The sequence below is a fragment of the Zootoca vivipara genome, chromosome 1 (genome assembly GCF_963506605.1).
Source record: "Zootoca vivipara chromosome 1, rZooViv1.1, whole genome shotgun sequence".
Lineage (NCBI taxonomy): Eukaryota > Metazoa > Chordata > Lepidosauria > Squamata > Lacertidae > Zootoca > Zootoca vivipara.
Window position 1 is genome coordinate 100050482 of NC_083276.1, and position 14571 is coordinate 100065052.

Consider the following 14571-nt stretch of genomic DNA (forward strand, 5'->3'; position numbering starts at 1 on the left):
TGAGGAGTATGGTAATAATTTTCTCCTCCCTTTGTAGTTAAGTTTAGCCACAATTAATTACTGGCAGATACACATTTTCACTTTTAGACCTGATGATTCACCATGAGCCATTATATTACCTTCTTTGCTTCCACCAAGGGACATACCAAATAAGTACGGTGACCTTTTTTTTTTCTTCTTTTGAAAAAAGAAATGGACTAGCTTCTGTTTCTGAGAGAATATGCAAGCTTATCTGCAGACACAAATATGCAAACTCATCTATGGTACACTGTAACAAAGGCAGCAACCTTGTGCACAGATAAATCCACTGAAATGAAAACACTTAATGGACAAATAAATATGCAAGCTGTAAAACTGAGGCTGTGCACTCTGACCTGGGAACAAGGTCCACTGAAAAGATTCCCTATGTAAACTTGCATGTGATTGCACTGTAAGATTATTTTAATGTGCCATATGATCAGGGCAGGATTATTTTATTTCCAGTATAATCTTAGCAGAACAGAAGCCTAGTACAAAGTTTTCCCCAACTTCTTAGGGTTGGGGCACCTTATTTGAAAGTTTCCCTATTTATAACCTTGCTAGCCTTGTGAGTAGGCATGGAACACCTACTTAAGATCTGTCACAATTATTTGGATATGTCAGAAATATGCAGAGTCAAGGGGTTGGTAAAACCTAGTTGAATACCATCCAGAGAGACCTCATGCAAATGTATGCATGCAAATGTACGTCTCTTCATATGTTCTCACATTCCCACAAGATGTAATGAGCCATCTTGGATGGCTTTAAAAGAGGAGACTATTCATGTGGGATAAAGGCTATCTAACAATGGCAACTAGCCAGAGGGCGATGTTCTGCTTGCACTGTTGAAGGCAGAACGCTTCTGAATACCAGTTGGTGGGAACTGCAAGCGGGCACCACGATGCTGCACTAGAGCCCTGTCTTCCCAAGGGCATTCAGTTGGACACTGTGAAAGCAGAATGCTAGACTAGATGGGCCTTGACGCTTTTAGGGGATGGCTCACTGCATGAATTCCACCAGCTACTTTTCTAAGTGTGACTGCTCTAAACATGCTCGTGCATGTGACTGCCTGTAGAAAAGGAGCATGTGACCCAGCACATTTCTAGTTCCAGGTAGGTAGCCGTGTTGGTCTGATGTAGTTGAAACAAAATAAAAAAAATTCCTTCCAGCAGCACCTTAGAGACCAACTAACATTTCTGTGACCCAGTTGTGAAACCAGCAATCTTTTTAGCATTATGCGCACAAGTACTTTCCTGGGCACAGAATGTGATTGGTAAAGGGGACACCATGTGCCATGGTTTATGGGTACAAAGTATTCCAAACGGACTTCCTCACTCAAATGTTATGTTATCTGTATGGTGGAGGCAACTGATACTCCTCCACCATGCAAAGTGGCTTCCTAGGCCCCAAGTGGAACTTGGCTTGTGACTGCAATAACTCCAAACTGCCAATACAGTTGTATAAATGGTTCCCATGTGTACCCAGACTCCGGATACTTCCAAATCATGTATCTCTCATCTGGAGAATATCATGAGATGACAATAATGTATATGAAAATTGGACCATATGTCAAATCCAAAGAGGAGAGCTGCAAGAGTTGTCAAATTCCATTATCTTCTAGAATGGGTTTATAGCATTTAACAATAGCTAAGCACTTCTACTTCCCTGAGCACTGAGAAATCCAGGGGAATATTATTACCAGGGTAACTTTCCTTTGGATGCCGGAAGGAGGAGGACTCGCTGGCGTCTTATGGTGTCTTTGTAATATTTGTTCATTTACAAATACACAATGAGAGCACCAGGCGTGCCAGGTTCTGCCCCCCATTGGGGGTGCCTGGTGTGCATGTGTTATGTCATATGCCTTGCACACATGTCACATGGTGTGACAGGTCCCATCAGACCCTCCCACGGCTGCAATGAGCTCCATTGGGACTTGGCACACCATGTGACATCACACGTGTGACGCATTGGGTTGCCCAGTCGGGCACCCACAGTGGAATTTTTTTGTGGGTGTCTCAGCACCCAGGGCCCTCCATAGATGACACCTGTGGAGAGCATTCTGGAAGAAGATTCCAAAGATAGACAGCAGAACTGCTAATCCCATTAGGTTTCCAAAAATGGCAACTGTAAGGTGCTTCATCTTCAGAAAACTGCATGTAAAAATAAATAAATCATGTTTTGCTTCTACCTGTAGGTTGTATCAAACTAAGTTATTCTCGGAGACAACCCATTGAAAGTAATGGACCTAAGTGAGTCATGACCATTCAGTATGACTAGCATTGGATAAAACCTTGCATTTGTGTCTTTTCTCCAACCCTGATGCATGTCTTGAAGAAAGGTTGGAGAAAAATTAAGGAATATTAATCTTTAAAACCCCTTTCGGAGGGTTCTTGGAGACCATCTTGGCTGTGAGCCCTGGAAGAGCTGCTCCCTGCTATGCAGGCTCTTTCCCACCTGGCTTAGGAAGACAGGGCCCTGATTGACTCCAGCTACAAAAGCTGAGAGCTGTTGAAGAGGCCAGAGACCATCTTGCAGACCCAGGTTACCAAGCCTGAGCTTCAACAGACACTGCTCGCCATGAACCCCATTAGCAGGACTGGCAGTAGATATGTTCCACTACGCTTATGATGATATTTTATTTTCTTGCAAATTATGCCATTTTAAGTGTGCATTTTATATTTTACTTCCTTTAGTAATGTTTTCTTTCAAAATGCTTGAAACACTATTTTGTTAACTTTGCTGAGTTAAATGTGCATTCTGTAGTTGACCTCCTTTGTAATGTTTTATTTTGAAATCTTTCAAGATAATATTTTAGCCTCCTGTAAATTACGTTGCTTTGAAGGTATACTTTATGTTTGACTTTCTTCAGTAATGTTTTATTCTGCACTGTTTTACTCAGTATTTTAACGTAGGTTGTAAACCACTTTGAGATTTTCTTATTGAAAGTATAAAGCGGTGTAGAAATGAGCGATAGTAATCATAATAAAACTTATTTGTTGTATCAATTGAGTTTAACCCAAACTAACTATCCCCGTCAAATGTTTTTTATAACATAAAACCGTATTCCCACTGCAGAAGAACAAGGTAAATTTAAGGGGGGGGGGTTGAAACAGGATTCTCCCAAGAAAGCTAAGATAGTCCTTTAAAATCGAAGATTGTCACAAAACCTGAGCAGCTGGCAACTCTGTCACCATGAAGTATCCATATGGAAGACCGAGATGTGTCAAACTACCCAAAACGGTTTTGGATAGTGTAGAGAGACTGAATAAATAATTCAGTATCTTCAACACTTTCAACAGCAGGTAGTGGATATGCTACCTGCTTCTATGATGTGCCAAAATGTAGCATGTGAGAGAAGGAGAGAAAGAATGCCTTTTTCTTCAAACTGTTGCCATGTGGCTATATTGCTTGAGGAAGTTCTCGTTCTGGAGGCATATGATGCCTATCACAGGTTTGTCAGCAGCAAGCAACATGGCGTTTGTTAGCAGAAGTATGGCTGAAAATAAATAGCTGACAAACAACTTTGTAATAAGTGTACATAATACTTTCATTTTCCTCACATTAACCAGCAACTGTATGTAAATCAAATTGGTTTTCCTTTTTCTCCTTTTTTTAAAAACCAGGCTATTCAAAGACAAGGCTTACAGAACAAACATAAGGAAGTCTTTTCAGATATGCATATGTAATTTTTACTTATTACTATTTAAATTAATGTTTTACACAGACAGAAATTACGAAATGCTAAGTGAAATGCCCATGTGTGCATATGTGGACAGACGGACAGAAACACACGTACACACACAAGACTGCTTCTTTATTCATTTTGTAATTTCCGACCATGATAAAACAGCAACCATAAAATGGAATATATTCTTCCTTTGCATCCTTATTTTAAGCAGGCAAAATGTAAAGGAGGAGGAAATGTTGCAAAAGTTTCTTTGAAAACAGAATATAATCACACAAATTATTCCAAACTATAATCCATAGGATCACAGTCTACGACTGGCATTTAAAGATTCTTCTGGTTTTTAGCGTTTAGTTCACAAGGGCTGGTTCATACACTCACACCTGCATTTTGATGACTGCAGCTGGGGGACACGCAACAGGGACAGAAGTAACACTATGAAAACGTGCAAGTATTACCACAGTATTTGAAAATGCTCAGTATCTGCATGCAGTTTCAGAGACCCAACTCTTCCCTTCATTGACAGCATGTCTGATGTGGAAAAGAGAGGGATGTTGCTGCTTTTTTTTTTTTTAATGTGGTGCCCCCCAAACTGTGTGGTGCAACAGCTTCTCAAGGAAGGTTCTTCATGACACCTCCCCCACCCCAAACACACACATTATATATGGGTTTTAAAATCATTTTATTCAGGTGGGTATTTTTACATGGAACCTACAATTTTTAGTTGTCTCCTTGTAAGCTGCCTTGATGAGCATGGTATATATATATATCACTAAATTGAGAAGCAGAAAGTACACAAGTGCTCTGCTGTAGTGTATTCTGTCAGGTCCTTTCACATATTTGTGAAACACTGTAATTTAGATATAGAGAAATGTTTTCCCCAAGCCTCCAATGCAGATCTGGGGGTCATGGCATGGGAGGAATTAAGAGAGTGGAAGTTCCATTCCACAAGCAGAAGATATTCCACTTGCACAGGTATGTGATCTTGGACAGAGGACTAGTCTTTTTTCTCAACCTTATATTTTATGTTTCAGATTTTTTTAAAAGTAAGTTAGAACTGGACTTTAATATAAAATTCCATCTCCTCCAGATACACTGGTTTTCTCAGCAGAGACTTTCTAACCAAGATCAGCGCCTCTTCTGACTCTAATGGTGACAAGTAGCTAAAGCAACTGCAGCAAAGCACCATAAAAGAGTCAGTCTTATATCAACAATGTAATAAATGTTTGATACATTAGTTTATTATTGACCCTTTAGTAACATTACAAACGAAAACAGCATCCCTCTATTTATTATTATTATTATTATTATTATTATTATTATTATTATTATTAAATAAAGTGGTTTTACAGATCCTAATCAGACTCGCTGGACAATCTCCTATCTTGTGAAAAAAGTGAATTTGTAATACATCTAAACCAGTGGTCTTCAACCCCCGGGCCACGGACCGGTCCCGGTCCGTGGATCAATTGGTACCGGGCCGCCCAAGGAACATTTAAATACAATTAAATTAAAATTATTAAATCAAAACAATCTAAATAAAATATAAACAATCAACGCCCCCCCCCCCTCAGCGGGCCGCGGTAAAATTATCAAATGTCGACTGGTCCGCGGCGATAAAAAGGTTGGGGAGCACTGATCTAAACTGTATTCCTTATGGAGTAGAAACATCCTTCTACAGGTTCCTTTTTACTAAGAAAAAATAAATGCAGCATCAGAAAAAAAAGTCCCAGATATACTAGAGAAGATTCTGAAGGTCAGGATATTTATTTGCTTTTTTCATCTCCCTATCTCCCACTCCACTCTCAGTCTCCAATTGTGCCATGATTTTTATTATCATGTTGCAATGGGTTCTTTCTGGATTTCACATGTCTCAGTAGAGCACAAAACCAAGTCTTAATCAACTTGTCTCAGCAATTAAGGTTTCTACACACTAACCCACTTATTCCAGCACAGGCTCCGCAAGCAGGCTAGTTCCTTGGACACTCCAAAATGCACCGTGCAATGAAAGGGAAATGCTTGTCTATTTCTACCTCTTTCAGGAAAACATACAGCTCTGTGCCAGGGCGCATATACCCAAATTCAACGTAATCTTTATTCCCCCTGCGTTAAGTATGGTATGCATTTAGCATCATGTACCTCTCTGTTTCCTCCATGAGTAATAACTTGGTTCAGGTGTTATTAATAAAATCAGTTTTATTTTAAATAAGGATGCTATTCCGTAACCTTTGAAGCTCACACATCAGCCTAACTTGGCCCAGCTTTAGCTCATCTGGTCTTTAAAATTGTTCCTTTCATGTGGTTGGCCCATGAGCCATGCATACTGCTTCTCAATCAGGCCACTGTACACCAGCAGTGCGAGGATGATTTGCATGATCTTCATTGTGCCGTTTGAGCTTCCATGGTCTCTTAAGAGCCATGTACAAAAGAAAGCACTGCCAAGTAACGTAGAAGAGTTTAGTTAAAGCAGATGAGACTATTTTAAGTTGAGCTGCCTATAACAACAACAACAACAAGACGAAAGACAGAAGTTTTAGGGAGAGCCTGTTGAATCTATTTGCAGAGATTCTGAACAAGAGATTGGCAATTACCCTTTCTAAAAAGGAGGCAACTTTTAGAGAAATGAAGCAAAAACAAAAAACCCAGTGTATTTAAAATACAGAATCAGACTTCCATAAACTTTTCTTACATCTCTGAGTTTTTGGCATCATGCTGTGCTGCCAATGTAATTATTCCATAGGCCATAAATGGATACGATGACATTAGATTTTCTACTTTTATTATACTTAGGTTTAAGACAAAATTAAAGCAAATTGCTTTGATTGCCTAATTCTTTTTTTCCTCCAGAAAATGCCCTGTATTTTAATCAAATGTCATCAATAAAAGCTGTTGGGTGGGTCATTATTACGCAAATACCATTGCAGTGGTCTCAATAAGGAGTCAAGAAAAGAGGGGGGAGTACCAAAATCCACCCAGTCTTCATGAAAAACAAACACAGGATTTATAAAATTAGTTGCTTACCTTTCTAGGACACACTGCTTTCATTCTGCAAATGCAGGCACACTCCTGGCTGCTACCGGAAAGCACACTTTCCCATTTGTAGTCTGAGGAACATCAGAGTCCTTCTGGGTTAGACCAAAAGCCTTATGCCCCTAAGAAGCCCAAAAGCAGGACCTCAGTTCAACGGCACTCTCCCTACTTGCTCCCCAGTAACTGGTATTCAGAGGCTTACTGCCTCCCACAGTAGACATAGAGCACAACCATCATGGCCATTACCCACTCATAGCTTTATCTTTAAGACTCCTTCATGGATCACTGCCTTGTCCCTTGCCCCATCTTAAAGAAATGGGAGTGCCTGATCATCTCAATCTGTCTCCTGAGAAATCTCTATGTGGGACAAGAAGCTACAGTTAGAACTGGATACAGAATAACTGATTGGTTCAAAATTGGGACAGGAGTACGACAAGGCTGTATATTGTCTCCCTGCTTATTTAACTTATATGCAGAATTCATCATGCGAAAGGCTGGACTGGATGAATCCCAAGCCGGAATTAAGATTGCTGGAAGAAATATCAACAACCTCAGATATGCTGATGACACAACCTTGATGGCAGAAAGTGAGGAGGAATTAAAGAACCTTTTAAGGAGGGTGAAAGACGAGAGCGCAAAATATGGTCTAAAGCTTAACATAAAAAAAAAGATCATGGCTACTGGTCCCATCACCTCCTGGCAAATAGAAGGGGAAGATATGGAGGCAGTGAGAGATTTTACTTTCTTGGGTTCCATGATCACTGCAGATGGTGACAGCAGTCACGAAATTAAAAGACACCTGCTTCTTGGGAGAAAAGCAATGACAAACCTAGACAGCATCTTAAAAAGCAGAGACATCACCTTGCCGACAAAGGTCCGTATAGTTAAAGCTATGGTTTTCCCAGTAGTGATGTATGGAAGTGAGAGCTGGACCATAAAGAAGGCTGATCGCCGAAGAATTGATGCTTTTGAATTATGGTGCTGGAGGAAACTCTTGAGAGTCCCATGGACTGCAAGAAGATCAAACCTATCCATTCTTAAGGAAATCAGCCCTGAGTGCTCACTGGAAGGACAGATCCTGAAGCTGAGGCTCCAATACTTTGGCCACCTCATGAGAAGAGAAGACTCCCTGGAAAAGACCCTGATGTTGGCAAAGATGGAGGGCACAAGAAGGGAATGACAGAGGATGAGATGGTTGGATTTTGTTCTCGAAGCCACCAACATGAGTCTGGCCAAACTGCGGGAGGAAGTGCAAGACAGGAGTGCCTGGCGTGCTCTGGTCCATAGGGTTACAAAGAGTCGGATACAACTGAATGACTAAACAACAACAACAAAGCAGCTTTATCTTCCATGAATATGTCCAGTCCCCTTGTAAAGCCATTTAGGTTTGTGGCTATGAGTACATCTTACAGTAGCAAGTCATACAATATATTTGGTGATGTGTGGCACCCAGAATTTATGCAGTATTCCAAGTGTGGTCACACCATGTATTTGTGATATGGCATTATGATGTTCGATGTTGTATTTTCAATTATTTTAGATTTCTTTCCAAATGATGCCTAAGATGGAATTCTCTCCCCCCTCCTTTATTACAGCAACCAAAAATTGGATTTACAGTTTTATTATACTGTCACAACGCAATATCCCTTTCCAGGCCAATCACTACTATTTCAGACTCCCTCCAAATATAGGTGAATTTGGGATTTTTGTCCCATAAGCATCGCTTTAAACTTGTTTACACTGAATTGCATTGGCCATTTAATGCTCACTCCCTTAGTCTGGAGAAATTATTTGGAGGTCCTTTCAATTCCTTTTTGTTTTACTACCCTGAATAATTTGGGCACCTTGCAGATCACACCCAACTCCACGTTAATTATGAACAAGTCAAAGAACACAAGCCCCATTTTTTATCTTAGGGGGACTGTAATACTTGTTTACATCCGTCTATAGCAGGGGTCCCCAAACTAAGGCCCGGGGGCCAGATGCGGCCCAATCGCCTTCTAAATCCGGCCCGCGGAGGGTCCGGGAATCAGCATGTTTTTACATGAGTAGAATGTGTCCTTTTATTTCAAATGCATCTCTGGGTTATTTGTGGGGCCTGCCTGGTGTTTTTACATGAGTAGAATGTGTCCTTTTATTTAAAATGCATCTCTGGGTTATTTGTGGGGCATAGGAATTTGTTCATATTTTTTTTCAAAATATAGTCCGACCCCCCACAAGGTCTGATGAACAGTGGACCGGCCCCCTGCTGAAAAAGTTTGCTGACCCCTGATCTATAGCAAGAATGGTCTAGTCCATGGGTAGGCAAACTAAGCCCAATCGCCTTCTAAATCCGGCCCGCTGACAGTCCGGGAATCAGCATGTTTTACATAAGTAGAAGGTGTCCTTTTATTTAAAATGCATCTCTGGGTTATTTGTGGGGGATAGAAATTAGTTCTCCCCCCCCAAAAAAAAAATATTCCGCCCCCCCCCCATGGTCTGAGGGACAGTGGACAAGCCCCCTGCTGAAAATGTTTGCTGACCCCTGGCACTTCTACTCTCTATTTCCTGTTCTTTAACCAATTTTAAGAGGACTTTTCCACTTATCCCATGACAAGAGTTTGTTCAGAAGACTTTGGTGAGCTTTTTCAAAGTTCAAGCATATAATGCCTACCATATCAATCCTTTATGCATGATTGGTGACACACTCCTCCATTCCATTTCATCTGTAGTTTAGCTTAAACTCTGTTTATGAGGCTGTAATTATGAGGCAGACTGACGACATGCAGATGACACAATAAAACATAGTTTAGCATGACTACCAATAGCTTTTCACTCACACATTCCCTGCTTCTCTTGCAGTGAGGAGTTGAGAAGTTTTTACTTTCAATTTCCACTAACTATAGTTGGCATATCATCAGAATTCCAAACTTGTTAACTATGGTGTGTTTAAATAAGCCAGATTCAGAACTGTTGGTTTGAAGATGGCTTTTTCATAACCATAGTTAACATTAACATTCATCAGTATGGATGACCTGACAAACTGGGGCTGAACAAAGAAAGAAGTGAAACTTTTCAAACTCCTCCTCATTGAGAGGAGCGGAAGGAGCAAGCAAGCCTGAATCTTACTGCAGTTCACTCACATTACACTAAACCAGGCATCCCCAAACTGCGGCCCTCCGGATGTTTTGGCCTACAACTCCCACGATCCCTAGCTAACAGGACCAGTGGTCAGGGATGATGGGAACTGTAGTCCAAAACATCTGGAGGGCCAAAGTTTGGGGATGTCTGCACTAAACTATGGTTTATCAACATGTTCAAATTCTCTATTTACATCTTGTGTTTCGAGTGAAACTTCCAGACTTTTCTAGAAATCAGTGACCAGAAGATCTAGACTTTAAGAACACTAAATTTAAGCTTTCTATCTTCCATGTAAGTCCAACACCTATTTAGGACCACATTTCCAAATACTATATGATTTACCGTAGTCAAAATTTCAAAAATAGCTTAGTAGCATAATATGCCTTTAAAACTCTAACTGGAGCTCAACCAATATTCTGCTCCTAAAATCATATTTTAACGGCAACAAAATATAGAAATGCTGAGGAAAGTTACAAACCATTTTTGCCAGATAACCTTTTTTTTTTTTGAGTGACTCAGATACTGGACATATTAAGATGATACAGGCATTGAGATGTTCCGTTTTTCACCTTTGTTTGCTTCAAGAAAGCCTGGACTGGCGGAATGTTGAAGTGTTCACAGAAACTAGATTTTATCATCATACAAGGCCTTGGCAATTGTACCAGATACTGCAATGTCCTGATATGACAGGTGTTGTGAGATGCTACCTTTCAGGGACTCTTCACTGATGACATTTTTCCCGCTCGGTGTAGAGGAGGGAAAAGTGATAATCGTAATGTGTGATGCCGTGATTACACCTGTTTGCATGAGACTCATTCATATCAACTGAGCGCATTCTTAAACACATAGTCATTCCTAAAATTACAGTGCATCTTCAATGAGGTCTTAAAAAGTTTAGAAGCCCATCCAATGTACTCCCAAAGCTATGGGAGTACAAAGCTATACAGGTGAAATGCTGCTAGAGATTTGCATGACACCCACATACACTTTATGTCCGTGCCACAGAAGATACAGAGCCAGATTAAATGGCACTGCTGATACCGAATGACTAGCTTTCAGATGCAGGGTTGGTGGATGATGATGTTGAGTTACCTTTATTGAAAGAAGTTCTGTGCATTGAGTGTAGCACTAAAATAATATATTGTAGTCTTAAATAATATCCAGTCTTAAAAAAACAAAAAAACCAGATGAAAACACTGATGATGATGTGCTGTGCTGTTAAAATTTTGTGTGTGCGCGCACACACACACACAAATTTTGCTCCTAAGAGTCATCACTACTGCCTAAAACTAAAAAGTGATAATTTAAGACATGTAGTTACAGAGGCGGGGCCCCGGGGGGGGGGTGTGCCACACTTGCCTTCTTTTAATTTCACAACACAATTCTGTGATGTGCTCAGAGAATATATGGCAAGAACCACTAGCCCAGGAATCCAAGACATAAACTGCATTCATCCCGTAATTCAAGCAAAATGTGTTTTAAAGGATTCGAGTCTGCAACCGTCTTGTAACTAAATCAGAACCAGAAGCAGAAGATGTGCGCCAAACAGATAGATATCAGTTTCCTTGAGCTTGATCTGATTAAAGAGTAGCTCTCCAGGAGGAGAAAAAAAAAGTTAAATGGGCTGCTACGTCAGAGAGCAGGAAAAGATAAAAATAGTTCATGACAGGAAATAATATTAAAGCAATAATATTAACCTGTTATGAAAATCTCCAAACTTTTTGTTTTCAAAGCTTTCTAGGATGTGCCCCTCAAATTTATGGCTCTCCAGCTTTTACATATTACTGTCTTAACTGAGGCAAGATTGAGATGAACAATTGCTATTCTCTAGTTATATGGACCTGATATATACGAGGGATACATCCATGGTTATGTCATTTAATATAATATTCAGAGATGTCTGAAGAATTCAGAATAGAGAGCTGTTATGCCATCACATTTTTATAATGTACAATGACATTTAAATATTAAATTAAGATGAATACATATTTGTAGCTTTTTATAGTGTGTGTGTGTGTGTGTGTGTGTGTGTGTGTGTGTTGTGGAGTGCAACTAGAAGATCATTACTTTCCTGGGGGGAAATATTAAGGTAAAAGTTTCCGGTATTTCCCTTTTTAAAACTCTAAAACTTTTTAAAGTACCACCAGCCATTGTATTAAAAGAACCCCTCTTTTAAGCAAGTTTAAAGAAATTAAATAGGAATAATGGCAGAAGTAGACATTACAGGAATCATTTGGGTCACATCACTTGGTATCTTTTCAGCAGGAGCTCAGCAGAACTCAGTTCTGGCACCTCTCAGGTGGACACCATTGCCATTATAAGAGAACAAGGGAGGTGTTCATGGTGAGTTTTGGGACCTCTTTTTCTAGAAAAGGAGCACTGGGTCACACCAAAATACATCTTCTACCAGAGCAGAGCAGAGCGGTGAGTAGGACTGATGTTTTCAGTGACAGCCCAGTGGCCCCTACAACATCCATCTGCCATTACTCTTAAATCAGCCATGCTGGCATGTTCCTGATAGGTACATCTCTGTAGCTCAAAGAGGCCTTTCCCATTAGGTGTAAAATATGTCAGTATTCTTTAGCTGGCTGAATTAAAGCAACAAGTTATTAAAATAACCCACCCACCTCCTAATATCCATTTTAAATGTCAGAAGTGTAGCAAAACACCATCAATCAAATGAACTCTTTTCGTTTTAAAGCGCGAGGGGGGGGGAGGGAGAGACGGACATTCATCTCGCACATAGCTGTGATTCAAGATTTCTCTGAACTAAACCCTGTAACATCTGACCATTAATATGCTGGCTTAGTCCTGGGTCACGAAGCATCTTCTCTCTGATCTTTTTATTCCTCTCCATAGGCAAGCAGCCCAGACAGTAACTTCACTAAGAATAAAAATATAAACAATGTGAAGTATTATTCAAATTTCAGAAGCCTCCTTCAGTCTAATTTGAAACACATGACACTATTAATGAGACTCCACTGGTGTGTCGTGGGATGTGCACATTTTGCATTGGGAAACCAGGGGTGTGGCAGGGCAGAGAACAGGCAGATTGTTTTCCCATAGATGTACAAAATGGAGGGGTCTTGCTAGTACGGCTACAGAACAGCATAGCCCTGCAACTGTTCTGCAGGGCACCAGTTTCAAATCCTGCACTGAGAAAAAGACAGTATTTTTAAAAGGCTCACCATTTCAAACCATCCTTGTAAAAAGAATACAGTGGTACCTCGGTTTACAAACACAATTGGTTCCGGAAGTCTGTACTTAACCTGAAGCGTACTTAACCTGAAGCGAACTTTCCCATTGAAAGTAATGGAAAGTGGATTAATCCATTCCAGATGGCCCATGGAGTACTCAACCTGAAGTGTACTTAACCCAAGGTATGAGTGTAATTGGTTCCGGAAGTCCGTACTTAACCTGAAGCATACTTAACCTGAAGCGAACTTTCCCATTGAAAGTAATGGAAAGTGGATTAATCTGTTCCAGACAGGTCCACGGAGTACTTAATCTGAAAATACTCAAACCGAGGCTTACTTAAGCCGACGTATGACTGTAAAATTGGAAATTGCTTCTCTTTTCAGATCACCTCCCATCTTCCTCCTTCCCTCAGAGGCCCAACTCATGTCAGTTTTGTGGAGTTCATTGCTTAAATTGAAGAGGGGCCACAGCAGGGCTGCGGAAGCTTTAGCTCCCCCAGATGTTTGACTGCAACTCCTATCAGCCTCACCATCATGGCCAATGATCTGGGATGATGGAGGTATAGATCAACAACACTTGGAGGGCCAAAGGTTCACCAACCCTGGGCTAGAAGACTCAGCCCCCATTTGTTCTTTTTTATGTTGGCCCTTTCCCCAAAAACAACTAGTTTTCTGTGTAGAGGGAACTGGGTGTTTTGTTTTGTTTTTGCAGAGGAACATTGAATCACATGACCCCACACCTGTGGTTTGGAATGGACCAGCCCAGTAAGAACTAAGACAGAGATACAGAGAAGTAACTTATGTTGAATAAAAAAAAATATGATTTGCTGTATAGAAGTCATGCAAATGCACATTTTGCTGCAAATACATGTTTAAGGAAGCTGCTGCCTGAATTTGAGTCTGTTTTGCATCAGAATTCTGTGGACTTAGCAAGAGGGGGAAATCCCACCAATTACAGAAAATTATAAGTGAAATCAGTCTGGTATATTCTGCAGATGAATTACAGAGAAATGTGTTATTAAGTGCACAATCTGGCTGATCATTATTTTTTCTTAAGCAGAGTGTCAAACTCTTTAATATGCATTGTCATGGACAGAATGGTCCATTCTAGTTATTTATCTATTTAAAAACAAAAACAAAACAAAAATCACTACCACCCTAGGTAAATCAGTACATCAGTACTGTTATGATCATTTCTAAGGCTGGTCCTTGTGGTCAGAAGGCAAGATTGGTCACATGGAGAGACAATTTCAAGCCGAAAACCTTCCATAATATTGCATGTTTTGATCTTAAATTCAGTACAGTAGAGTACACTATGGTTACACATTATAGCCAGAAGTACAGTAGATAAATTTGTTTAGTACTTATGTAGAGAGATAATTCAGAGATATCACACCAACATAAACGCAATGTAAAACTTAAACTCCAGAAAACACGCCATGGAGTAGGGGGGGTGGGGAGAGAAGAGATGGAATTTTGCAAACAAAAAGACATTAGTTATTCTTGGCAAACCAGACACTT

General features: G+C 40.3%; 1 protein-coding gene across 11 annotated transcripts in view; it reads right to left on the reverse strand.

Annotated features, from left to right (window-relative positions):
• Positions 1-14571, reverse strand: part of GTDC1 (glycosyltransferase like domain containing 1) — a 340919-nt gene that overhangs the window by 257539 nt on the left and 68809 nt on the right. The window contains exon 1 of one of the 11 annotated variants that reach the window (XM_060279585.1): positions 120-3168. The exons of the other annotated variants lie outside the window; for them this stretch is intronic. The gene's annotated coding sequence lies outside the window, so the exon portion shown is untranslated. Of the gene's footprint in view, positions 1-119; positions 3169-14571 lie in introns of those variants that run through there. 11 annotated transcript variants of the gene reach the window in all.